We start from the raw sequence: 25,740 nt of genomic DNA on the forward strand, positions 1-25,740 counted from the left end.
TAACTACCTTAGTGCTATTCAATTACAGAAAAATTGCATGAGGTCCAGGGCCAAAATACTGCCTTGCTTTAAATTTTTTTTTTTTTTATCCTCACCCGAGGATATTTTTCCATTTTTTTGTACAGATAGAGTGGGAGGGAGAGAGAGGAAGGGAGAGAGAGAGAGAGAAACATCGATGTGAAGGGACACATCAAGTGGCTGCCACCCACACGACCAACCAGGGCCAGGGACAAACTGCAACTGAAGTATGTGCCCTTAGCGGGAACCGAACCCGGGTCTCTCTGGACCGCAGGCCGACGCTCTAACCGCTGAGCCAAACTGGCCAGGGCTAAATTTTTTTTTTGTAAGAGCAAATTGTTCTTAGCAAGTACACCCTACCTTAACCTCTACTGCCATATTAGTGCTCACACAATTTCCAGATTTATTTAATAACCCTGAGTATAGTTCTGGTGGTAAAGGAACTGAATGGATACCTCAACAAATGTGGGAGGGGATCTTCAGGTTGGAGGTAGGTCTGTCTCGTATCTGTTATTTCTCCAAGTTCCTTTGCAATTGCATGACTTCACAATGGAAGAGTTTCTACAGATTTAAGGTCATAAAAGAAATTAATAAATCATAGGAGACACACTACTACTGTTAGAAAGTGGTGGGAAAAAATGCTCTGTGGAAAGTAGAAGATATTCAGAAAACCAAAGTTTATTGTTTCAATTCACTTTTAGGTTTAAAACCTCCTTGGTATTCACTGGCTTCTACAGACTTCAACGTTAGGGGGTTGGGGGTAGGCAGCAGACTTAATTCTGTGAGTTTCCAATTTTTGAACCCCTTGCTTATATCATCAGTTATATTTAAATTGTAGTAATTGTCTCTTATAATTGTCTTGCTACTACAGCCCTCCCATACACCTTTTCTCCCACTAACTCTATTAAACATTTTAGAATTTTAAATTTGAATTGTTTGACATACTGATCACTGTGTTAAAACTTGCCAAATTATACATATGGGCCCACAGTCCAGAGTAAATAACCTTCATAATTCTACTATCTATAAGAACTCAAACTTATATAGACAGTGATGCTTAGACAACCCCTCCTAACCCCCACTAGTTTCCTAGGAAAACCTTTAGAAATGTGAAAAAGAGACTTAAACTTTAGGACCTTATCTTTGCCTGACAGTCTAGACTCATGTTTAGTCTGGGCCATGATGCTGTACCAGCAGACTGTCCAGACATGTTCAAAGCAGTAAACCTGGTCCTTCAGGACTTTGGCCCTGGATGTCGTTCAGTATACTGCAATATGCAGAAACACTGTGTGTCCAAAGATGAAGAACATCTAAAGCCCCAGCATCGAGGGTGTGTGTGTGCGCGCGAGCGCACAACCTGGAAGTAGTCTCTAAGACTCAAATGAAAGTGATAACTCAGCCTTGAATTTGCAGTGCTTCACACATGAATCTTGTTCACTGTGTACTCAGTATCCAAACCTCATTAAGAAATTAGAAAAAGATAGACAACACTGATTATTGGTGAGAATGTGGAAAAACTTTAGTGGGAGTATACAATTATGTAATCGTTTGGAAAAATGTTTGGCAGTTTTTTATAAAGTTAATCATATACCAGTGCTGTGGCCCAGAAATTGTACTTCTAGGTATTTATTAAAAAGAAACAAAAACATGTCCATAAAAGGACGTGCATAAGAATGTTCACAGCAACTTGATTCAGACTCTCCACAAACACGAAAGAACCCCAACAGCCATCAAAAGAAGTATAAATTATGGTATAATTCATGTAAAAGAATACTATTCTGCAAGAAAAAAGAATAAACTGATACATACAGGAATAAGAGCAAATTTCAAAAACATTTTGTTGAGTGAAAGAAGCCAGACACAAAGTAATATTGAAGGATTTTATTTATGTAATAATCTAGAAGGGTCAACATTTGTGTTGATAGAAATAAGAGCAGTGGTTGGCTGTGAGGGTATATGGTAATTTTCTGGAATGATGGAAATGTTTGATATCTTCATTGGGGTGGTGGTTACATATTTATAACATTTATATTGGGGTATATATATTTATCAGAACTTGTTGAATTATACTCTTAAGGTTAACTGTATGTATATTTATCTCTATAAAACCAACAGTTAACTTATGTCATTATAGTAATGACCTTTTGGGCACAAATTATAATGACAAACAAATGGGTGGTAATATTATCAGACAGATTTCAAGGCAAGATCATTACAAGAAACATTAAATAAGGTAATGCATTTTGTATTGTAAAAGGAAAACTTCATAAATATTTATATCTGGAGGCTACAGCACTAAAATATATAATATATAAACCAAAGTATTATACATATAAGGAGGATTTGAGATGAGGTCAATAACTGCAACTCAGTAATTGATAGTATAAGTGGAGAATAAGTGGATAAAAAAATGACATAAAATTTGAATGAGAAAAACCAATGATCTATTAAACAATAGGCCCTATAAAGACACTATTTATTGTTTCCTGATGTCCACATTAAACATTTATAAAATGTGATTATATTGTGGGCCAGGATAGAAAACCTTAATTTCCAAAACCAGAAAATGTATAGGCCATAGTCTCTAACTATAATACCATCAAAATTTGAAATTGATTAAAGCAAAAAAAAAAATCTAAACTCTTTAATAATTTAAAAGACACTTTCCTAAATCAGTTTTTGGGGGCAAAAGAGAAAATGTATGCATCAATAATAATAAAAGCTACTCCTAAAAACTTAAGGGTATGACCAAAGCAGTACTTAGAGCAGATCTATTGCCCTAAACATATTTAAGAATAAATATGAGAAGGGAGAAATAGAGAGGAATGTTGGCATGAGAGATCTAGGTCTCTCCCCCTAAAACTTTAACAAGTTAATCATCTATAACTCAACCAAGGATTCTCTGCTTAATATAGAGGTAAGCCTTAGAGAGCCACACATTGAAGCATCTTAAGCATTATTCATGGTGGCCAAGACATGGAGACAACCAAAGCGTCCTGCGATAGAGGATTGATAAAGAAGATGTGGTGCACACACACACAGTGGAATACTACTCAGCCAGAAGAAAAGATGAAATACTGCCATTTGTGACCACATTTATGGACCTTGAGGATATTATGCTAAGTGAAATAAGTCAGGCAGAAAAAGCTAAGAACCATATGATTTCAGTCATACATGGGATATAAAACTGAACCTCGTGAACACAAACAGCAGTGTGGTGGTTGCCAGGGGGAAGGGGATTGGGGCGGTGAAGGGGGCCTAATATATGGTGATGGAAAATGATTTGACTTTGGGTGGTAGGCACACAGTGCAATATATAGATCTTGTAACATAGAAATCCACACCTGAAACCTATATGATCCTATTAACCAATAAATTTAATTAAAAAAATATACCCCCCAAAAAGAAAAGGGAAGAATAAATGATGGAAAATGTTAAAAACAGAGCGACAAATACAACTGAGGATGTAGGAAATAGAAATTAACAAAGTTAATACAAAAATTACAGAATTGATAAACACAAAGAATGTGAAATTATAAATTAAATTAGTATGTTGAGAAACAAAATCTAATTAAGGCCAATCAAGGAAGAAGAAAGGAAAACCAACACAACAATAAGATTGGAAATGGGTATGAAACCACAGATATAAGGAATACAAGAAATCACAATTGAACATGATGATACTCATCTTCAAGCTAATAGATCTGGAAGTCATGATAAAATAGGTGATTTTCCAAAGGAAAAAATAAGTGTTCAAAATTAAAGAATATCTGCATATACCAGAACCCATACAAGGAATTGTAAAGATTGTCAAAGATGTATGACACCTAGAAAACAATGGACTTTGATGAGTTTTTAGGTAACTTTTGGAAATGTTCAATGCTAGTTAAATGTTTTGGATATAAGAAATATACAGAAATTTCAATTCATATTTTTGGAATCAGACATGATACCTAAATCTGACAAACCTAATGTATACACACAACTGTATCAATCTCACCTGTGAAAATTGATATAAAGTTCTATAGGGATGTTAGAAAATGATCCTTGTACTGTGTTAAACATATTATACCGTAACCATATAATGTAGGGCTTATTTTAGGAATTTATGGATAGTTCTACATGCAATTTATTATTGTAATTTATTACATTAAACAAACTTAAAGAGGAATAATCATACTGTAGAAGCATTTAATACAACTTACTGCCCATTATTGATTTAAAACTCTTAGGTGAGACCAGAAGATTTTCTTAGCATATTAAAGCCTATTCATGAGAAACTAAGAATAAACTTTCTTAATGATGAACCTTAGAAACAGTCCATTAAAGGTGCCAAATATCACGGAAAATATTTATTCTCATGGGGGTTTCCAGCCATTGTTTTAAACAGAGGAAAGGTAATTAAGGACAAATATTGGGACGGAAGAGACAAAATTACCGTCACCTAGAAAATATTTAGAAAATATAAGCTAATCAAATGACAAACTTTTAGAGTTCATTTGAATTTTTGGTAGGCTGTTTGGTATATGTATGTATACACACACACACATATCTGCATGCACAAACCAGCTAAAAAATATAATAGAAAACAAAATTCCTTTCATAATTGCAGTAAAAAATACAGAGAACTTGGAATTAATTTAGCAAGAAATATGCAGAACTATATGAAGAAAGCTACAAAATTCCCTGAGGACAAGAGAAGAGTAAGTGGAGAAACAGACCATAATTCTGGATGAAAAGACTGAAAATTATAAAAATGTGAATTTTCTCCAAACTACTTTCTAAATTCTAACCAAATTCCAATGATAGGTTTTGGAAATTTGCCCAAATGACTCCAAAGTTTAGATGGCATTCCAAACATTCTAAGATATCTAAGAAAAATACTTTTAAAAGCAATGGAGGGTGACTTGCCCTATAAATTATTAAAACATTTACCTTAAGCTATGATAATTTGTTCTGTATGAAACTGGTTCAGAAATAGGCAGATCACAGGAACAGAATAGGAAGTACAGAACAGCCATGAATGTGTAAAGCATTACATATGATTAAGTTATAAATTCATTTTAAATCGGCAGGAAAAATGTATTATTAAGAAAAACAGCATTGGATGGGGCACTGGTTCACTTATCTTAAAAAAGTTCTGGAATTTTCCTGCTCCAATTGCTCTTCACAACGTCAAATTCTTCTAACTTCCAATATTTCCCCCATCATCTGCAGCTGCTTCCAATTCACTGCATTGCTTCTTTCTCCAAAATTTATTTCATATTCTCTTTTGGACTCAGCTTTATCTTCTTCCTCCCCAACTTTCTCTTTTCTGTATGTATTTCCAGCTGATAATTCTCTGCCTTTGTGGGTTTAAAAGAGAAGAGGCTGTAAACACGCAGGTGTTGATTTTTAGAAAATTGATTTTTAGAGAAGAAGGGGGAAAGAGATAAACATCAGTCAGCTTCTCCTGTATGGATACGGAACAGGGGTCAAACCTGAAACCTAGGTACATGTCCTGACCAGGAATCAAACCTGCAACTATTTGGTGTACAGGACAGTGCTCCAACCACCTGAGACATCCAGCCAGGGCTCAGGTGTTGATTTTTTTGTCATCATCAGAGTTAAGTAAACTGTGGGTCATTTATGAACTGGAGTGCAGTCATTATAAATGGAACCAAGACAGGGATTTTTAGACTGTGGGGTACTATTAAGATGGCTCAGAGGCTGCCAGAGGTGGACAAAGAGTAGGACTAGCAGATAGGGCATGGCTTCCTAAATATGCCTTAACCAGAGCAATATTGGTATATTGAGGGTTCACATAAAATTTTGTTTCAGGGAAGATCACTGCTACTAGACAGTTTGAAGATCACTGACAAAAACAAGTATATGATAAATATATTCAGTAGAAAAGAAATTTAAAAAGTAGCATGATTTGTAAATTAAAAATATATGGCTATAAAAAACAGTTAACAGTAGTTATATCTGAGTGGTGGGAAGTGAACATTTTGTTTACTCCTTTTGTTTATCTTTAAAATACTTTATAGTGCTAACATACTATTATTTTTATTATATATATATATATTTTTTTATCCTCACCCGAGGACATTTTTACCTTTATCTTCAGATAGAGAGGGAAAGAGGGGGAAAGAGAGAGAGAGAGAAAGAGAGAGAGAGAGAGAGAGAAAGAGAAACATCCATGTGAGAGAGACACATCGACTGGTTGCCATCCACACGACCCCAATTGGGGCCGAGGACAAACTGCAACCCAGGTACGTGCCCTTAGCGGGAACTGAACCTGGGCCTCTCGGGTCTGCAGGCCAGTGCTCTAAACCACTGAGCCAAACCAGCTAGGACTATTTTATACCTTTTGAGGTATAATCTAGATCAGTGAAATGCACATATTTCAAGTGTACAATGTGGTGACTTTTCACATATGTATGCACCCATATGACCAGCACCCAGATCAAAATATAGAATATTTCTGTCATCCCAGAAAGTTCTCCATGTCCTCTTTCAAGTCAATAGTTCTACTCTGCGTGTCCCGCCAGAGATAACTACTTTTTGGGCCTAGTTTAGATTGATTTTGCCTGTTCTTAAACTTCTTATAAATAAAATCATATAGCATGTGATTTTGGGCCTGGCTGTTTTGTTCAACATAGTATTTCTGAGATTCTTTCATATATTGTGTATAATATTAATAAATTTTCTTTTTTTTAAATATATTTTTATTGTTTTTTTTTTTTTTTTTTTTTTGAGAGAGAGAGGAAGGGAGAGAGATAGAAACATCAATGTGAGAGCGAAACATTGATTGGCCGCCTCCTGCACACCCCCTACTGGGGATCGAGCCTAAAACCTGGGCCTGTGCCCTGACCAGGAATCAAACCAGGACCTTTCAGTCCATAAGACAATGCTTAATCCACTGAGCCACACCAGCTGGGCTATTAGTAAGTTTTCTTTAAGTTGCTAGGTAATATTTCATTTTATGACAATATTACAATTTTTTTATCCTTTGGTTAGACATTTGAGGTATTTACAGTTTTTGTTATTAGGAATAAGGCTCTGAACTAACGACTTTTTGGTGGACAGATCTATTCCTCTTGGGCATATACTTAGGAGTAGGGTTACAGCATTTGTGCATCTCTAATTTTTCAAAATTTTGTTAAATTTCTCTTCAAAGTAGTTGCATGGGTTTACATTTCAATTAAGAGTGCTTGAGAGCCCTGGTCAGTTTTGCTCAGTGGTTAGAGCCTCGGCCCGTGGACCAGAGAGGCTCGGGTTCAGTTCCTGCTAAGGGCACGCGTACCTCGGTTGCATTTTGTCCCCGGCCCTGGTTGGGGTTATGTGGGTGGCAGCCAGTTGATGTGTCTCTCTCACATGGATGTTTCTCTTTCTCTCTTCCTCCCTCTCTCCCTCCCGCTGTATCTGAAGATAAATGGAAAAGTGTCCTCCGGTGAGTAAAAAAAAAAGAGTGCTTGAGAGTTGCCCATTTCTCCTTTTTCTCTATCATTATGAAGTAAACAAACAAGGCCAACTTTCCCCTATGGGAAGACCAAAACTAAGCTTGGGGCAGAGGGGCAAAAACAACTCTCATTTGGTCTATGGTCCACTCCAAGAGAAACATACAGAGAGCAACAACAGGCCTTGGGGTCAGCAGTTGTTCTCAGTGTCCATGAGTTTTTGGGTCACAAGCATGGCATAGAACTATAAACACATGTTGTGCAAATGTCAATTTCTTGGTTTTGATATTGTACTATAGTTATGTAAGGTACAGACCATTGGGGAAAACTGGGTAAAGGTACATAGGAACTCTCTGCTATATCTTTGTAACTTACTGTGAATCTTTAGTTATTTCAAAAATTTTAAATTTAAGTCTTCACCAGGTGGTTAATAGGACTCCTTTAGGGCTGACTCTACAACGTCTTCCACAATTGTCTGAGTTGAGGCTTTTTGTTTTTGTAAAACAAAATGTAGATAAATTGACAATGTAATGGCTTTTCATCATTTAACTATGAAGTCTATTCCCAAGAAATTTTCTAGTGAAGGCTCAACCCACACATGCAGTGGCACGTGTGTCTGTACTGTGTTTGAGCAGCACCAAGACCAGCCCTAGCAATAGCACTGTGTGTGCTGGTCTTTCTGGATCTTTGCTTTCCACACCAAGTACCACCTTCTCTTCTCCATTTTTAGGCTCAGTCCTCCCCAGCTCTATGCAGACAGAGGGCTGTGGAGTGGCCTGGCCAATGTCCCAACTGACCTCTGAGGAAAGAATCCCCAAATGACCACTGGGCACATGGGATAAGATAGTCATTTAAAGAGTCAGTCAACCACCCTGGCCGGTTTGGCTCAGCGGTTAGAACGTCGTCGGCCTGCGGTCCGGAGAGACCCGGGTTCGGTTCCCGCTAAGGGCATGTACCTCGGTTGCAGTTTGTCCCCGGCCCTGGTTGGTCGTGCGGGTGGCAGCCACTCGATGTGTCCCTTTCATGTTGATGTTTCTCTCTCTCTCTCTCTTCCTCTCTCTCCCTCCCACTCCATCTGTACAAAAAATGGAAAAATGTCCTCAGGTGAGGATGAAAAAAAACCCAACAAGAGTCAGTCAACCTAGACTCCATTCTTCTCTAGATCAGGGTGGAGGGTGTAAGGGATGAAAAGAGGGTATTGAAGGGAAGAGAAAAGATTAACAGCCCCCAAAGTTGTTAATGTCCTCATCCCTGGAACCTAAGAATGCATTAGGTTACATAGCCAAAGGGAATTAAGATTGCAGATGGAATTCAGGTTGCTAATCAGCTGATCTTAAAGACAGAAGTTACCCTGGTGTATTCTGATATAATCACATGGTCCTTAAAACTAGAAGAGGGAGGCAGGAGAGGAGAGGAGAGTCAGAGAAAGAGATCCGATGATGGAAGCAGGATGAGAGAGATGCTATGCTGCTGGCTTTGAAGATGGAAGAAGGGCCGTGAGTGAATGAATGTGGGTGGCCTCTGGAAACAGGAAAAGGCAAGTACATGAATTCTCTCCAAAACTTTCAGAAGGGAATGTACCTTGATTTTAGTCCAGTGAGACCTATGTCAGATGTCTGACCCACAGAACTATAAAATAATAGATTTGTGTTGTTTTAAGACACTGACTTTGTAATAACTTGTTACAGTACAACATAGTACTGATGTAATAGAAAGCTAACACACTACCACATTACATAAGATATCAGGGTAAGAAGGAGGCCCGGCCTCAGGAATCTGAGAAGAGAGACCTGGGGCTGAGTGTAGTGAAATCTGAGATAGGAGTTGGTGGTTGGGAAGGACAAGAAGCCCAAGGTTTAGGGGGCATGATCTTAGGGAGAACAGTGCTTGCTATGCCAGGAGGCAGTGAGTAAAAGAGAGGTTCAGCTCAAACAGAGAAGCAGTTCTGGGGATTTGGAATACATAGGTAGTAGCACAGAGAGGTGAGACTTGGATGGGGAAAGCGTACTTGGGAACAGTGGGTTTATATTAAGCTGGGGAATGGAAAAAGAGTGGAAAAAGTATAGGACTAGGAATCAAGAAGTCTGGATTTTAGTAATTTTGCTTGCTGAGCTGTCAGATACAGGCAAATCTTTAAACATCCTGCGCCTCTGTTTTCCCATATACAGCATAGGGCAGTAGTAGGTTTACAGTTGTTTATATGGAAAATAATACAATAATTAATAAATAACAATACAAGAATAAACTCTGTTTCAAGTACTCATAACTTAAACCTATTCTTGCCCCACCCTCTATATGATGAAGTGCTCAGAGTAGGAAGATTGCTTTTCAGACTGAAAAAAGTACTACATGATGTGGTGAAACCTTGTAGTTCACTTTGTCACCCAGTCAGTGTCTTTGTACATGGTTAAGTGCAGTGCATGCAAATAACAGTAGAATGTGGCTTCTCCCTTAGCAGATAATGCCACTCCGTGAGTGTTCATCGTATTGCTTCAGCATAGAAATTAGGACTATGGCACACATGGGTCTCCCTGTAATTGAAATATTTTGCTTTTACAGAGTTGTAAGTTCATAATGCTTTTCATGGGGCAAGTTCAAAGTATTCAAAAACTGTCATCTCTGATTCCTTTTGGGGTAGACAGGTAATGGCTATTTTGGAGTTGGCCAGACAGAGAAGCACAGGGCTGCGAATCCCCAAATCTCTCTTAATTCTTAAGCATTAAGTATTCCAGAATCCTGAAACACTGAATTTAGTAAAAATGTCTTTGCATTCTGTTTGATTTGGTACACTTTTCAGTTTCTCACAAACCTTTTACTGACAGAGCATTGTAGCATCTGCCAGTGACAGGGCAACCAGAGGGTTTGGCAGCTTGTGGGTGGGAGTTTCGGGGTTTGGGGACTTGGCAGTAGTTAGATTGGGCTGTTGGTGTGGGAGGATGGAACTGTGTATTGATGATGGTCTTGGCTTTTCCTAAATCACAGTTGCATCATATGAGATAGCTGAATTTATGTTGCGCTTTACAAAAGCCTACTGGGAAAAGGGCAAAACAGATTCTAGTGCGTAAGAAATTTATTTATGGCAATTATGGTACCAAACTGAGATTGGAGACTGTTGAAAATCTGGAGCGTTTTCTGGTAGAGGAAAAAAATTATTTTACTTTTGTGAGTAGGAATCATATAGTAGAATCACTTTGTATTGTAGTGATTTTTGAAAGTTGTCTTGTCTTTTCCATGGGGCAGCAGGTAGGATACTGATTCAATAAAGTTTTTACTTTTTGACCCAAAGTGGGATTTAACATAACAACCCCATATATGTTAGTTGTCTGCATTTCTCTCTTTGTAAATTAACTACTTATGCTATTTGTAATTTGCTTATTGAAATATTAGCATTTTTCTTATTAAATTGTGCATGCTTTTGATATATTGACTTTTTTGTCAGTCATATTTGCTGTAAGTATTTTTCTCCATTTGTATTTACCTTTTAATTTTTGATTTTACACTTTTAGGTTATATGGAATCTACAAAACGAAAAGGCAGCCTATGGAATGGGAGAAAATATTTGCAAACCACATATCTAATAAGAGATTAACATCTAAAACATATAAGGAACTCCTACAACTCAGTAGTAAAAGAAAAACAACTTGATTAAAAATGTGATAAGGTCTTGAATAGACATTTTTCCAGAGAAGACATACAGATGGCCAACAAGTATCTGAAAACATGCTCAACATCATCACTAATCATCAGGGAAATACAAATCAAAATCACAATGAGATATTATTACCTCACACCTGTTAGGATGGCTATTTTCAAAAAGTCAAAAGATAGCAAGTATTGGCAAGGACGAGAAGAACAGGGAACACTTGTGCACTGTTGGTGGGATTGTAAATTGGTGCTGCCACTATGGAAAACAGTATGGAGGTTCTGCAAAAAGTTAAAAATAGAACTACCATACGATCCAGCAATCTTACTTCTGGGTATATAACCAAAGAAATGAAATCAGTATCTGGAAGAGATGTCTGCAGTCCCATGTTCACTGCAACATTATTCACAATAGCCACGACATGGAAAGAACCTAAATGTTTGTCTACTGATGAATGGATAAAGAAAATGTGGTAAATGTTATGGAATATTATTCAGCCTTAAGAAAGAAGGAAATCCTGTCACTTGCAACAATATGAATGAACTTGGAGGTCATTATGCTACGTGAAATAAGCCAGACACAGAAAGACAAATATTTCATTATTTCAATTATATGTGAATTTAACCAAGAAATACAAAAAGCTGATCTCATATAGAGAGTAGAATGGTGGTTACTGGAAGCTGGAGTGTGGGGGATAAAGGGAGATAAAAAAAAGAAAAAGAAAAATTAAAAATCATAGTTGCCAAGGGATGGAGGGGGCAGTCATGGGGAATTATTGTTTTATGAGTACAGAGTTTCAGCTTTTCAAGATGAAGAGTTCTGGAGACAGATGGTGGTGATGAATGCACAACAATATGAATGTACTTAATACTACCTAAACTGTATATTTAAAAATGGTTACAATACATTTTATGTTATGTATATTTTACTATAGGAAAAAAATTAAAAGAAGAAAATAATTGGAAAAATTTGTTGAAACAAGAAAAAAATAAAATAAGGGACATATGTTATTAGACATTGTAGAGATTAAAAAGATAACAGTAAGATCTTATAGAGGACCACAGTTTGGTGGTTCCTCAAAAAGTTACACAGAATTACCATATGATCCAGCAATTTCACTCCTAGATATATACTGGAAATAATTAATAACAGGGACTTAAAAGGTAGGTGTACACCAATGTTCATGGCAGCATTATTCACAGTAACTAAAGGTATAAACAACCCAGGAGTCCATCATCAGATGAATAAACAAAAAGCAATATGCACATACAATGGATAATATTAGTCAGCCATAAAATGAAATTCTGACAGATATTGCTACAATAGTATGACCCTTGAAAATGATATGCTAAGTGAAATGAGCCAGACACAAAAGGACAGTTATTATATGATTGCACATATAAGGTAGAGAATAGGTAAATTCATAGAAACAAAAGTAGAATAGAGGTTACAAGGACCTGGGGAGAGGGGAGAGGGGAGTTACTGTTGCTTATTGGATAGAATTTCTGTTAGGTATGATGAAATTTCTGGAAATAGTGTTGAACATAGTGTTGTGAATATGCTTAATTCCACTGAATTGTACACTTAAAAATGGTTAAATGGTAAGTTTTAACTTATGTATATTTTGCCACAATAAAAAAATTTTAAAGAGTTTTTTTTGTTTTTTTGTTTTTTTTATCCTCACCCAAGGATATTTTTCCATTTTTTGTACAGATAGAGTGGGAGGGAGAGAGAGGAAGAGAGAGAGAGTGAGAGAAACATCGACATGAAGGGACACATCGAGTGGCTGCCACCCGCACGACCAACCAGGGGCGGGGACAAACTGCAACCGAAGTACGTGCCCTTAGTGGGAACCGAACCCAGGTCTCTCCAGACCGCAGGCCGACGCTCTAACCGCTGAGCCAAACCGGCCAGGGCTAAAGAGTTTTTACTTTAAAAACTCATGACTTTTAAAATGACTTACGTGACTTTTTTCCAATATACCTTTTTACATATAATTCTTTATATTTTCCTCTAGGCATTATAAAACTCAATTTTTGCGTATAACTGTCATCCAGTTGACATTTATTTATGAGACACAGATACAGATTTATCACTGCATCATTTATTGTATATTCTTTTCTGTACTGGTTAGTGATCTTTTTCTAAATCATGTATTAAACTTATGCATAATGATCCCTGTTTATTTTGTAAATTCTATTATTGATTTTAAGAATATCAAAGGCATTTTTTTTTGCCTCAGTGATTTTGGGTATAGAAATGTGGATACTTAATTTCTGGTTGTGTATTTACCTATGGCATTTCTTTTGGGTGTCGTATCTGTCCCATGTTAGTATAAAATCAGTGTTTTTAGCATGTAATTATCAAGTGATGCTGTAGCTCATTCAAATCCATTTGTAAATACTAGTCTTTCCATATTTGGCCAAGCTCAACACCATTGGTGATGACAAGAAACAGTGCATGTCATGTTCAGTTTCATTAGCAGGGAGAGGTAAATTAAAGAAGGAAACCTGCTTCTGTACTATTTGTAGAGCCATTAGTTGTTATTATGTCATATTTGTTCTTATAAGTAATAACACTTATCCTTCCAACTGGGCTGGTGGCTGTTAATTCTGCAAATTTAATTTTCCAAGTGAGAAAAGTTGTTTTTGCCTCAAATTCATGACTATAATGCCTAGTGGTAGATATAATTCTTCCATTATCAACCTCATTCATCATACAAGACAAGTGGCCAGAACTTGGAGACTGAACATGGCAGAGACTGGTAAAGATTTCTCTCGCTTAATTTCACTAATGGATTTTACTTTTTCACGTTAATAATGATATGTCTATTTACTTATAGGATTGTATTTATAGAGTATATATCTTCAATATGAAGCTGCTTCAGATCTTTTTTAGAATACTTTAATTGGAATTATTCTCTAGATTTATTTATCAAGTTATCTTGTCCATTTGAGTATGCTGGTCTCTGGGTAAAGGTTCTGCTTGCCCAATGATACTGCCTCTGAGTTTTGTAACTGTTAGATCCTGTGTGTGGGGGTAGTTTTATCTTTCTTGGGATTTGATCATTCTAGTAATTTCTGCCTCCATTTGAGTTCTTGTTCTCTAATATGTAAGGAATCCAAAGAAACATAGTTACTCTCTTGCTACTGAGTAGAGCATCAAAGGTTAGGTGATTGTTTCTTAAATTTTTATGAGCTCCCCTAGGTTCCTAGTGTGATGTGCACCAATTTTTTTGGACTTGACCAATTGACCTAATTATTCTACCTCCTCTTTCATTCTAGTGAAAGAAGCAGGAATATCATTCCCAATGGGTTGGGAATCTGGTTAAGACTTGATGCATGGATTCTGTGGAGGAAAGATATTTTATCGGAATCAGTGCCTGCAGATTTGATCAGGTTATAGGAAAAACAACAGAAGGATTCTGTGGAAAGGCAGATTTTTAGGGAGTTTAGGAATCAGACAGAATTGGTAGTTGAGATAGAGCTATTTGAGTGTCCAGGGATTTAAGGAGAAATAGGCACATCTCTCTGGAGCTTTGGCTATTTTCTAGGATTCATGGAGAAGAGAGATTTTTAGAACCTTATCTCCATATCAGAGGTTTCATTTATAGGTTCAGGACAGGATGGAGGAGACGGACAGAGCTTGTTGCACAGCCTAATGACACAGGGATGGGCAGTGGTGTCCAAGCCAACCAGGAAGAATGGTTTCTAGTCCTTGAGATGTAACTGTGACTGGGTTCCTAGGCCCTGGTAAAGAAATGGCCAGAAGGGAGGGTAAACAAGTAATAAGTGGGGCAACGGCAGCGGAAGAATCCCTTTATAAATTCAAATCTTTAATTATATTTGGTTTGGTTAAGGCCTTGCTTACTCAGCACCAGAAGAGTGATCAGTTGAAGCTGAGAGGACCAGGCCTTGACAGTGTCAAATGCCAAAAGAGGAGCAGTAGGGATGGAACCAAGACTGGAGAATTAAGGGTTCAAAGTAGTAAGGATTTCAGTATCTTAAGAGGGACAACCAGATAGCATAATCAAGTAAGGTTATGCCTAATAGATGCAGAGGGCAATAGCGATAAGAAGGCAGAACTTTGGGAGGTAGAAATCTTTTTCAAGATTTTAATTTTTAGAAGAAAAGAGTAGTATATATTAAATAACATATATTCTAAAGATTCCTGTACTAGATAATTTGAAATAAAATTTGGTCTCTAGAGGTTTTAATAATACAAATTAAAAGCTAAACATATCACATTTGTGAATATTCTTATAAAATTTCTCAAATTATAACTGTATGGATTATAAACTTAAAATACAAGAGCTATCTATATATTTATCATCTATCTGTATCTATAATACAGAATTAGCTTGATACCCTTCCTGATTGTGTACTTTTATTTTTGGCTTGCTATTCACAGTTTAAATGACTCAGAAACGGAAGTGAAAAATCATTTTACAGTTTGACTAGAGATTTTTTTCTCTTAGGGTTGTTGTAATTCTTACATAATACAAATACAAACCTCTGAATGTTTATTAGATGTCTGGTGCTATGTTTCTGTATAAAATAACAATGTCAGCCCCCTAACTTCCATGCTTCTCTAATTATATGTAACCTTGTTTAAGATCATCAAGCACAATGATTCATCACTCCAAGGTGCTCTGTGAAAGGCTACATTGTTGTAAGAGCATTGTTCACTACTGAATATATTTATTTTGAGCTTTGGTTGATTTTTTATTTTTAACATAAGCTCCAGATCTCTATCTGTACTTATTATGTAAGAAATAATAAATACTTGGATGCAGTTATCTACTTTTAAAAATTTCCTTCTTACACAAACAGAAGACTAGTGTACTCTTAAATGTCCATTTAGATTTATTCTTATCATCAGCAACATCATTATTATCACCACCATCATCTGTTAATATTGTTTGCTAACCATTTAGTTCAGGGATTATTATAAGTTCTAAAAGCATTTACAAATAGTATATGTCAAATAACAGAGTCTTTCCCTTGGAAGAAAGAGAGAAAAATGAGGAATGCTCAAAATTATAAGCAGTTTCTTATTTTCAAATGATGTGGTTGCCAAATTTTGTTTGTAGGTAGTTTGTTTGAACTTAGAATACATTTTATGATGGATTGATAAACAGTGTTATATATGGGGTATACATACCCAGTTTTGCTTGTCAAAACCCATTCAAGAGTTAAAAGTCTATGTGTTTAATCCTATTATGGAATATTTGAATGTGGGTCTTTTGGTAAAAACTTATCAAAACTCAACATAGAGCCTTCCACTAGAGTAGGTGGAGAGTAATTCTTTTCTTGCTTTCTTCACCTACATCAAGGAAAACCTGAAGACATTTATGCCATCTGCTGTGTTTTGAATTGTATCCCCCCAAAAGGTATGTTGAAATTTGACTTTGGGTGTTGGGCACACAATGCAATATACAGATCGTGTATCATAGAAATGTACACTTGAATCCTGTATAATCTTATTAACCAATATCACCCCCAATAAATTGCACACAAAAAATCCTAATCCCAGGTACTTGTGAATATGACCTTATTTGGAACTAGGGTCTTTGCATCCATTTAAGATGAAGTTATATTGGATTAGGATGGGCTCTAGTCCAATGACTAGTATCCTTGTAAGAACAGGGAAATCTGGATACAGAGACAGCCATGTGACAATGGAGATAGATTGGGGTGAAGGGTCTATAAGCCATGGAATGCCAAGGGTTGCCAGCAACCACTAGACACTAAGAAGGGACAAGCTAATTGTCTTCCCTAGAATGTTCAAAGGGAGCATGGCCCTGCTGACACCTTGATTTGGACTTCTACTCTCCAGAACTGTGAGACAAAACATTTCTGTGTTTTAAGCCATCCAAGTTTGCAGTAAGTTGTTATGGCAGCCCTAGGAAACTAATACACCTTCTAAATAAACAAAATTTGACCATTAGAAATTCCTCATGTGTCTATATGCTCCATGATAACTCTGAGAAAGGATTTATTACAAAAATAGAACTTGGTTTGTGTTATGGACTGAATGCTTGTGTCTCCATAAAACTCATGTTGAAATCATAACCTCCAATGTGATGGTATTAGGAGGTGGGGCCTTCAGAAGACAATTAGGTCATGGGGATGAAGTCCTCATGAGTGGGATTAGTGCCCTTTTAAAGGGACCCCAGAGAACTCCTTTGCCCTTGTTCTACTATGTGAGGATACATGAGAAGATGGCTGTCAATGAACCAGGAAACCATCCACACCAGTTGTTGAATCTGCCAGCACCCCTATGTTGGACAGCCTCCAGAACTGTGAGAAATAAATGTTTGTTGTTTTTGCCACCCAGTGCATGATACTTTTGTTATAGTATCCCAAACAGACTAAGACAGCATGGTTAAATTTGATAGGTGGTTTAATTTGCCATCTTAAAACACAATTGTGGTGATAATATTTAAATGACTCTATACTGTTAATACTTTTTAACTATAAATCCTTTAGTTCATTAAGAATTTTAAAATATATGGTAATACATAGTCAGTCCTACAGTTTGTAGAATTACTATAAAACATGAGTATATGAAAAATACTAAAGACTACAACAGAAACCTATACGTTAATCCTTGCTTTCAGTAGAAAGAGAACACATATTAAATAAGGATAAATTAGATATAGTTAACCTTTTAAAAGGAGATTCTTATGTTTACTACTCTTACATTTTTTACAATTGGAATGTTGCTGAACTCCAAATTTCCAATGTAGCAAGTGTCCACTTATAGCTTTAGGGTCCCCACCTCCTCCAAAATGGACTAAGAATTCAGGGACCTTAATGAGTTCATAGATGCCAGTCATCTTTCCAAATACCTTACAGAGAAAGAGAAATAACTAGAAAAAAATTTCAGTCTTCTGTTGGGTTTCACTTTTTCATCTGCAATTGTTTCTACTATCCACAGGTTAGTGGTAACAACAGGCCCTCATGGTCTGATACATCTTTTCACTCCTGTGATGATGTGCTTTCTGGGCAGTACCCCAGGACAGCAGTGTTGTGTTTCACACTGGACAGTCGTTTTTTAGTTTACACTCATTGGTTAAGAGCACTGGCATTAAAGTCTGACAATTCTGTGTTTGAGTTCAAGATCTGCCACTTACTAGCTGGTTGGCTTTGGAAAACTAGGCCTCTACTTTCAGCACTGTAAAATGGGCATACTATTGTATCTTCCTCATAGACTAGTTGTAATAATTAAATGAAAAAATGCATATAAAATACTTAGGAAAATGCCTGGCACATAGCAGTATTTATAATAGTGAAAAAGTGACTCAGTAACCAAGGGTTATATCTGTCTATATGTTTATGAAGAGATTTGATGATCTCAGGAAATCCTTATGAGATAGTTTTAAGAGCAAACAGGAATAAAGTATATATATATAGAGTGATTTTAATGTGACAAAGAGGTTAATAATGGTTACCAAACATTCCATTTTATCTCTTTGACATTTCTATTCTTCCACCTGTAATTATGTAACTAGTTACAGACAATAGACTGTAAGCATTAAAAAACTGGTGTGAGACCCTCTAGTCTAGCTGTTGCTTCATCTCCTAGGTGTCATGTGTTCCAGATGCAGCTCCAGGGTGCTGGGGTTTCATAATCACTCTGGGTTCCTGATGGACTGAAGCCCCTGCTGGCACGTGATGGACAGGTAATATGAATGAGAAATAAGCCTTAACTGAGGCCACTGGGATTTAGGGATTAATTTGTTACCATAGCATAATCAGTCCTACCTTGCCCAATACCCTAATCTTTATTAAAATGTATATAAAAACTTGAAGATAATTTACCAAGGTTGTATGTAGTTATTGTTAGATAGTGTGATTATGGGTGCTTTGCTTTTTTTTTTCTTTAATTTAATGTGAGTTACTTTACTCTCTAGCACTGACAACTAAATGAGGATTTAGTGTACATTAGGAGTTAACAAATGACAGCCCGTGGGACACATGTGACTTGTAGCCTGTTTCTGTAAATAAAGTTTTATTGATACACAGCCACATTAGTTTGAATATTGTCTATGGTGGTTTAGCTCTACAGGAGCAGAGTTGAGTAGTTGTAACAGAACCTCCTAGCTCATAGCACCTAAAATACTTATTATCTGGCCCTTTTCAGAAAACGTTTTCCATCCTCTGGTGTGAACTGTAATCTCTGAGCAGGACCAGGACAGTATGAGCAGAGTGAGGCACTTGCCTAAGGTGCAGAATTTAAAATGGGCCCTGAAAACCTCAGTAATCAAGTTAAATAACATTTTAATGTAATATTTGAAAATAAATGTTAGTGTGAAAAATCCATGATGAACAAAATATCAAGATCTTCAACAAAGAATCAGTAATAGTACCAAGCCAAGCCACACTGGAGACTGAGGCAAAACTAATCCTGTCTTTATTTAGAATTTTGATATTTTGTCCATCATGTAGGGCAGAGAAGTGCCCTGATTTCCTTAGCACAAAATACAGTAGACTTATAATATGTTTTTTCATCCATTATGAATTCATTAGCCCATGATACTGCAAAAGAATTAGGGAAACTGCGTGAGTGGTAGCATTTTTTGACCTAGTTGTTTGGGTACTTTTGTACTTATCTACAATTTGTAGAATTACTATGATAAGACATAGTAATAGTTATATATATATATAAAAAAAACCCTATTTAATAGTTTGGTGCACCAACAAATATTGATGATGGATTTTGCCTTAGTCCTAGACCTATGCATACCATCCTAATTTATGTGACTGTTTTAAGGTGGTATTTGGGGATTTATTATACTTTAAGCATAAGTTTGAACATGTTTGAAACTTAGATTATTTGTTAAGACTTATAGTATCTAAATGCTTGATGTATTACTTTTTAGCCAGCTATTTCTGGAGCCTTCTCTCATTTTTTAGTTGATGTAGTCATCAAATCCTTCCTGGGTTTTTTTTTTTTCTTCAATATCTCTATTCTGACTTGAAAATTGAACGTCTACCCTAAAAGCCAGATTTTTGGGGATTCTAAGCCGTATTTTTCAGAGTTCAAAAGTTCATATACTATGTACACTTGAACTTGACTCAACAGGCTATTTGGATGTAGCTGCTTCCATGGAGTGAACATTATATTGTTTACTCTTTGGCACAGGGACCCATCAGTACAGAGGCTTGGATGAGGATAGGGAACATTCACCTTTCTCTTTCCAATACCCACTATTTGGGAGAGAAAGGTAGATTTTGGTAAAGTTGGGGATGGAAGCACTATATAAGTGGATCCTAAAATTACATAGTAGTCATTAGACACAACATTTTAAAGGGTGTGTAATAAATGTAGAAATGGAGAACACAATTATACATTTAGTTTACCATTGAAAATCAAAATAAATACACCCAAATGGTAGTCACTCAAATGCAAAGAGAAAATTATTCATGAAATTTTGATAAACTTACAAATAGTTTAGTCTGAATTATACTTAAAATGTTGGCTGGCATTTTGTTAGATGTCTTTGTTACCAGACTTCTCTTACCTAAATGTAGAATGTATGGTTCTTCTTCCTGTAGGGAAGTAGAGAAAACAAGAATGGTTCTCCTTCCTCACCACAATTCTTTGGCGTGGACAGTGGCAGGAGACAGGGAAAGGGAAAACTCAGGAATGAGGTTTGAAGAAGGGGAGAAGCAGAGAACGAGAGGAAGAGATTAAAGGAGAAATGTGGAGTGAAGAGGAGGAAGAGAGCAGGAAGAGATTGTGAGGGCGGAGCAGGAGACAGGAGTCTGGGTTTAATAGCTCCATTTGGTGTACTAGCTGGAGATAATATGATGTAGACAGAGACTTAACAACCACTGTCAGTGGAGGCTCCTTATTTATGGGATAGGTGTCCAGAAAATCAGTTGTATAAAGAGGAAATAATTCAGATCTGGTGCCACTATGATGATTCCTCTTGAAGGGACTACTGTTCTGAGTTTTGAGAACATTTTTGTCTACCTACAATGAAGTGAACTAAGGAAGAAACATTTATCAAGGACACACGGCAAGATCTGTGTGGAATTCACTGGAATGAAGGGTCTAACACTTCATTTATTTCTACTATCCTAATTTCCCTTTTATTTTTCCAGTTTTATGTCACATTTGGTGAGGACTGCCTATAGCACTCTCTCTGGTGTGTGGAAAAATGGAAGGGTTTTCTGAAGAAAAATTTACTGCTCTCGCTTAACTCTACCTAGAGGAATTGGTATCTTAATTTTTCTCTATTTAAAAAAAAAAATGTTTGAGAGAAAACTGGAAGATTTTCTGCATAGGCCTTTTTCTAACATTCCATAGCTGAGTCATGTGGAGAGGATATTTCTAGTGTTCACAACAATTGTTTTCTCTCTGGAGAGAATAGAAACAGTATTTCTCAGTATCTCCTGCAGCACCTAGTCATATGCTTTGTTTACAGAGGGTTCTCAATAAGAATTTGCAAAATTATAAATTTTAATGTCTTTATAGGTAATGGTATATACATAAGAGGGTTTTTTTCTACCTAAAGAATTATGAGAACTGTGGTCTCTTAAGCCAACTTGTGCATCTGTTATGTTTTATATCTGAATTATACTGCTGGCTTTATCTTTTCAGTGTAATTTGTATTTTTATGAAACTGATATAAATGCATGGTTGAAAAGTCAGACAGAATAAGACTTGCAATGAAAAACAGCAGTATACTGAGCCATACTTTTTTACACCTGATTCTGCCCACTGTTCTTCACTATTAGCTGTCTCACTTCATTTTTCTATATAACGCTCTTATGCTAACTTAAAAAAATATTTGATGGACCAGTGACTTTCTGTGATAAAGGATGGAGCTTTAGCTCTCTTATATCATCTGTTCTTTCCCTCCTCCTTCCCCATTCCTTATTTTCCTAACATAGTCATTTAAGAGTTGGTTAAATCAATATTTAGAAATTATTTTATTAAAAATTCTCTTTAATGGTTACACTCTTTGCCTTATCAAGTACTTCTGGGCATTTGTTTTAAGAAAATACCAGAGGTGTGCACAAAAGATTTATACATTGGGATGTTCATTACAGTCCATCAGTAATTATGAAAAAGTTGACAAAATCTGAGGTCTAGCATTAGGACTTTTTTTTTTTTTTTTTTGCTAAGAAGATATTATTACCTTTCCATATGATAGACTATTAAAAGTATTGTTTTGAGCCATTAAAAACAATATTTTTGAATACTGTTAATAGAATAGATGAAGGTTTATGACATAATGAGTAAACAGATGCTAATAAACCTGTTGCTAGTATACCTACTTTGATCCTTTTTTTATAGAAAATATGTAAAGGAAAAATATACATAATAAGAGGGTATAGAAGGCTATTTACCAAAATGTTAAAAATGATTTTCTGTAGTTGATCATATTGAAAAGTAATTTAGTTTTCCTGTAATTTCAAAATGAATCATGTTGGTAAATTGCTTTCTAAAAGAATTGTAGTATTTTGCAATACCATCAGCCATTTATAAGATTAACTGCTTTATTGTATTCTCAACATTACTTGATCTGGTACATTTACTTTTAAATTCTTTATCTTAGGTGTGCTTCCTTTTTTTAAAAAAATTATATTTGGACATCTTTGTGGAATTTTTGACAGGAATTAAATGCCTTTCCTTTTAGCTATATTTTATAGGAAGACAAGAAACTGTCATCATAAGGTACATTAATCATTCTAATTTTTTTGTTGCTAATTTAATTGACAAAAATTTCACCTTAATTTGAGTTTCGTTTCTTTGATTGCATTCAAATGATTTTTCATAGCTTTCTTTTCTTGTGCATTGACTGTTTTGGAATTCCTTTTATGTCTGTTCATGTCCTTTGGATGGGTGATCTCTAGATAATAAGATGGTGGAAGAGATTGTTCTAAGCAGAGAGAACAGCGTGAGCGCACACATAGACTTATAAGATTGTGGGCTGAGTTTTTGAGATAGCAATTCCTGTTTGACAGGACTGTCATGTACATGTAGGAGAATAAAGCAGGAAAAGGTAATGCCTTAGAGATGTTGATCATTGCCTATCCTTCTAAAGGATTCCTTCTATAGGACTTTTTCTGCCCACAGCCCTGTTTCCCACGGGTCCATTCTCTGTGATCCTGCTCAGACCCATGTGATTGGATACAGCAGATTGGGCATTGGATCTAAGTGCAGATGATCCATAGGCTGTTGTATGGCATTTCTGTGATCTAGCATGAAGTGACAGACGATGGCATTTGAACTCTTTAGAATTGGAACTGGGAAATCAATAAGCTAAACTAATTGGCAGTGGGGGCAGAAACTGCAAAGAAGTGTTGAGAGAAGCCAAGGTTTAGAAGGTATTGGGAGTTGTCATATTGTGACATATCTGAAAATTATGAGGGAATGGAAACTGAATAACCAGAGGAAGCGGAGCAATAGAGAGAAGAGAAACTGAGAAGAGAAGCAGAGACACTGATAGAAAGAGAATGGTTGTGTTTCAGAGCTTTCTTGTTTTCTGACAGCTATCAGTTGATCAATAAGTATTTTCTTTCTTTTTTTTTATCCTCACTCGAGGACATTTTTGCATTCATCTTCAGATAGAGTGGGAGGGAGAGCGAGAGGAAGAGAGAGAGAGAAACATTGATGTGACAGAGACACATCAACTGGTTGCCACTCACATGATCCCAGCCGGAGCCAGGGACAAACTGCAACTGAGGTACATGCCCTTAGTGGGAACCGAACCTGATCTCTCTGGTCTGCGGCCGACACTCTAACCACTGAGCAAAACCAGCAGGGCGTGTTTTCTTTTCTTGAGGTAACTTGAGTCCTTCCTAGCATATAGGTATGGGGTGGGGGGGCGCCTATTATAAAGAACTTTGTATGCTAGGGCAAGATGTTTATAATTTGCTAGGCAAGTTAGCATTTTTGACATGCAAAGTAATTTCATTAGAAGTGTGCTAAATGAAGAGTAAACTAGAAGTGGTGTGTGGGAGACATGGAGCAACTGATTTGGTAAACTATTAAATAAAATATGCAAGATGTACTTAAGTTGAGGGTAGGGCAGAAAGAAATTAAATGAGTAGACAAGTGTAAAAATATAACAAAGGAAGAATCAATAGCACATGTTAATTGATTAAATAAAAGAGACAAGGAAAAAGATATCAGAGTTGGAGCTGCAATTTTAAGACTTGGAAGTTAGAAGTTGGAAACATCATTAAGAGAAACAGGGAAGTTAGGAAGCATGATTGTTTTGGGTTGTAGAGGGCTAGACAGCTGTTTAGTTTGTTTCTGTGGAGTTTCAGATGCGTGGGAAATACTGCTGTTTAGTTTAACTTAACTAATTCTTATTGCATTCCTCCTACCCTGTTCTTGGCCCTGGATGTTGGAAGTGGGGGATTAAAAGGGCAAGGATGAATAAAACATAATTTATGCCTCTGAGGAGTCCCCGGTGTAATGGCTGACATCTGTCAGGTGGAGACATAGGTAGGGAGCAGCTTGAGAGAGAACTTTGGACTGACGATACAGATGAGATCTCAGTAGAGCTCCAAAACACTGGACTTTCAAAGGATAGAGTGGGGTGGTGTAAAGAGGACCAAGGGTAAAACCATGGGGAATACCTGGTGTCGTAGTGCAGGAGAAAGAAAACAAGGGGATGCGTGGCCAAGACAGTCTTAGGAGAACCAGGACAGCACAGGATCACAAGACAAAGGGAAGGGAGGGTTTCAGGAGACACAGGTCACCTGCAGTGTTAAATAATGTGAGAACTTGAGAGAATGAAGTTGGATTTGACATGGAGGAGTTCACTGTGATCTTAAAAGTAGTATCAAGTAAAGGGCTAGTGAAGAAATGTAGGAAGAAAATGTAGACCACTCTCCTAATAATTTGGGTGTTGAAGGCATGGTAAGAAGAAGAAACTTGAGGGAAGGGGCAAGGTCAAGAGGTTTTTGTTTTTTCTTTTTAAAAACTGGGTCTACCTGAGTAGGCACATGAAGAGATGGTTAGTCAGGAGAGATTTTTTTTTTAAAAAGGAAGGGAATTGAAAGAGCAAGGAAGTAAGGAGATGGGAGGGTTTATGTTAAGTGTAAAGATGAAGAGGATAACATGACCAGAAGGAGAGTCATTTTATCCTGGAGCCAAAGACAGAAAGGAGGAATACAATGTACAACACAGAGGAATTCAGAGGGGAAGACAAGGGAAGTAAAAAGAAAAATACCTCACATGGCTTCTATTTTCTCAGAATAGAAGTAGGAGTCTTATGATTGGGGATTTTAGGAACATAGAGGAAGAGAAAGTTTTGAAAGGCCACTAAAGGGAATGAAACGGAATTAATAAGAGGTGAGTGACAGGGGTTTTGGGTAGTAATAAAGACACAAATAAGGATGAGAAGCTGAGAGATGAATCAAGAAAATGAAAATTATTTCAAGTAGTAGTTCTCAAAGAATTTCACCCACACTATTTTACAAGTAGTTTAATTCCAAGCTACTTACACATGGATCTATTGGAGTTCCAACTCCCCACCCCTCTTTCTGCATGAAAAGAGATCTGACAGTTGATTATAAGGTTAATTTAGGGAATTGATTAAATCTGAAAGATGACCAAATCTGGAAAATATAAAATTGACCCAACCAAAATATTTGTGCCAATGTA

The 25,740-nt window shown here is 36.5% G+C and overlaps 1 long non-coding RNA gene across 1 annotated transcript in view; it reads left to right on the forward strand.

The window, feature by feature from the left end:
* The first annotated feature begins 16,452 nt into the window (after positions 1-16,452).
* The window catches only part of LOC118629793, a 41,199-nt gene continuing 31,911 nt past the window's right edge, over positions 16,453-25,740 (forward strand). Inside the window, exons 1-2 of the long non-coding RNA XR_004959510.1 lie at positions 16,453-16,495; positions 18,710-18,790. This is a non-coding gene — a long non-coding RNA (uncharacterized LOC118629793). The remainder of the gene's footprint in view (positions 16,496-18,709; positions 18,791-25,740) is intronic.

Source organism: Molossus molossus, unplaced genomic scaffold (genome assembly GCF_014108415.1).
Source record: "Molossus molossus isolate mMolMol1 unplaced genomic scaffold, mMolMol1.p scaffold_m16_p_14, whole genome shotgun sequence".
Classification (NCBI taxonomy): Eukaryota; Metazoa; Chordata; class Mammalia; order Chiroptera; family Molossidae; genus Molossus; species Molossus molossus.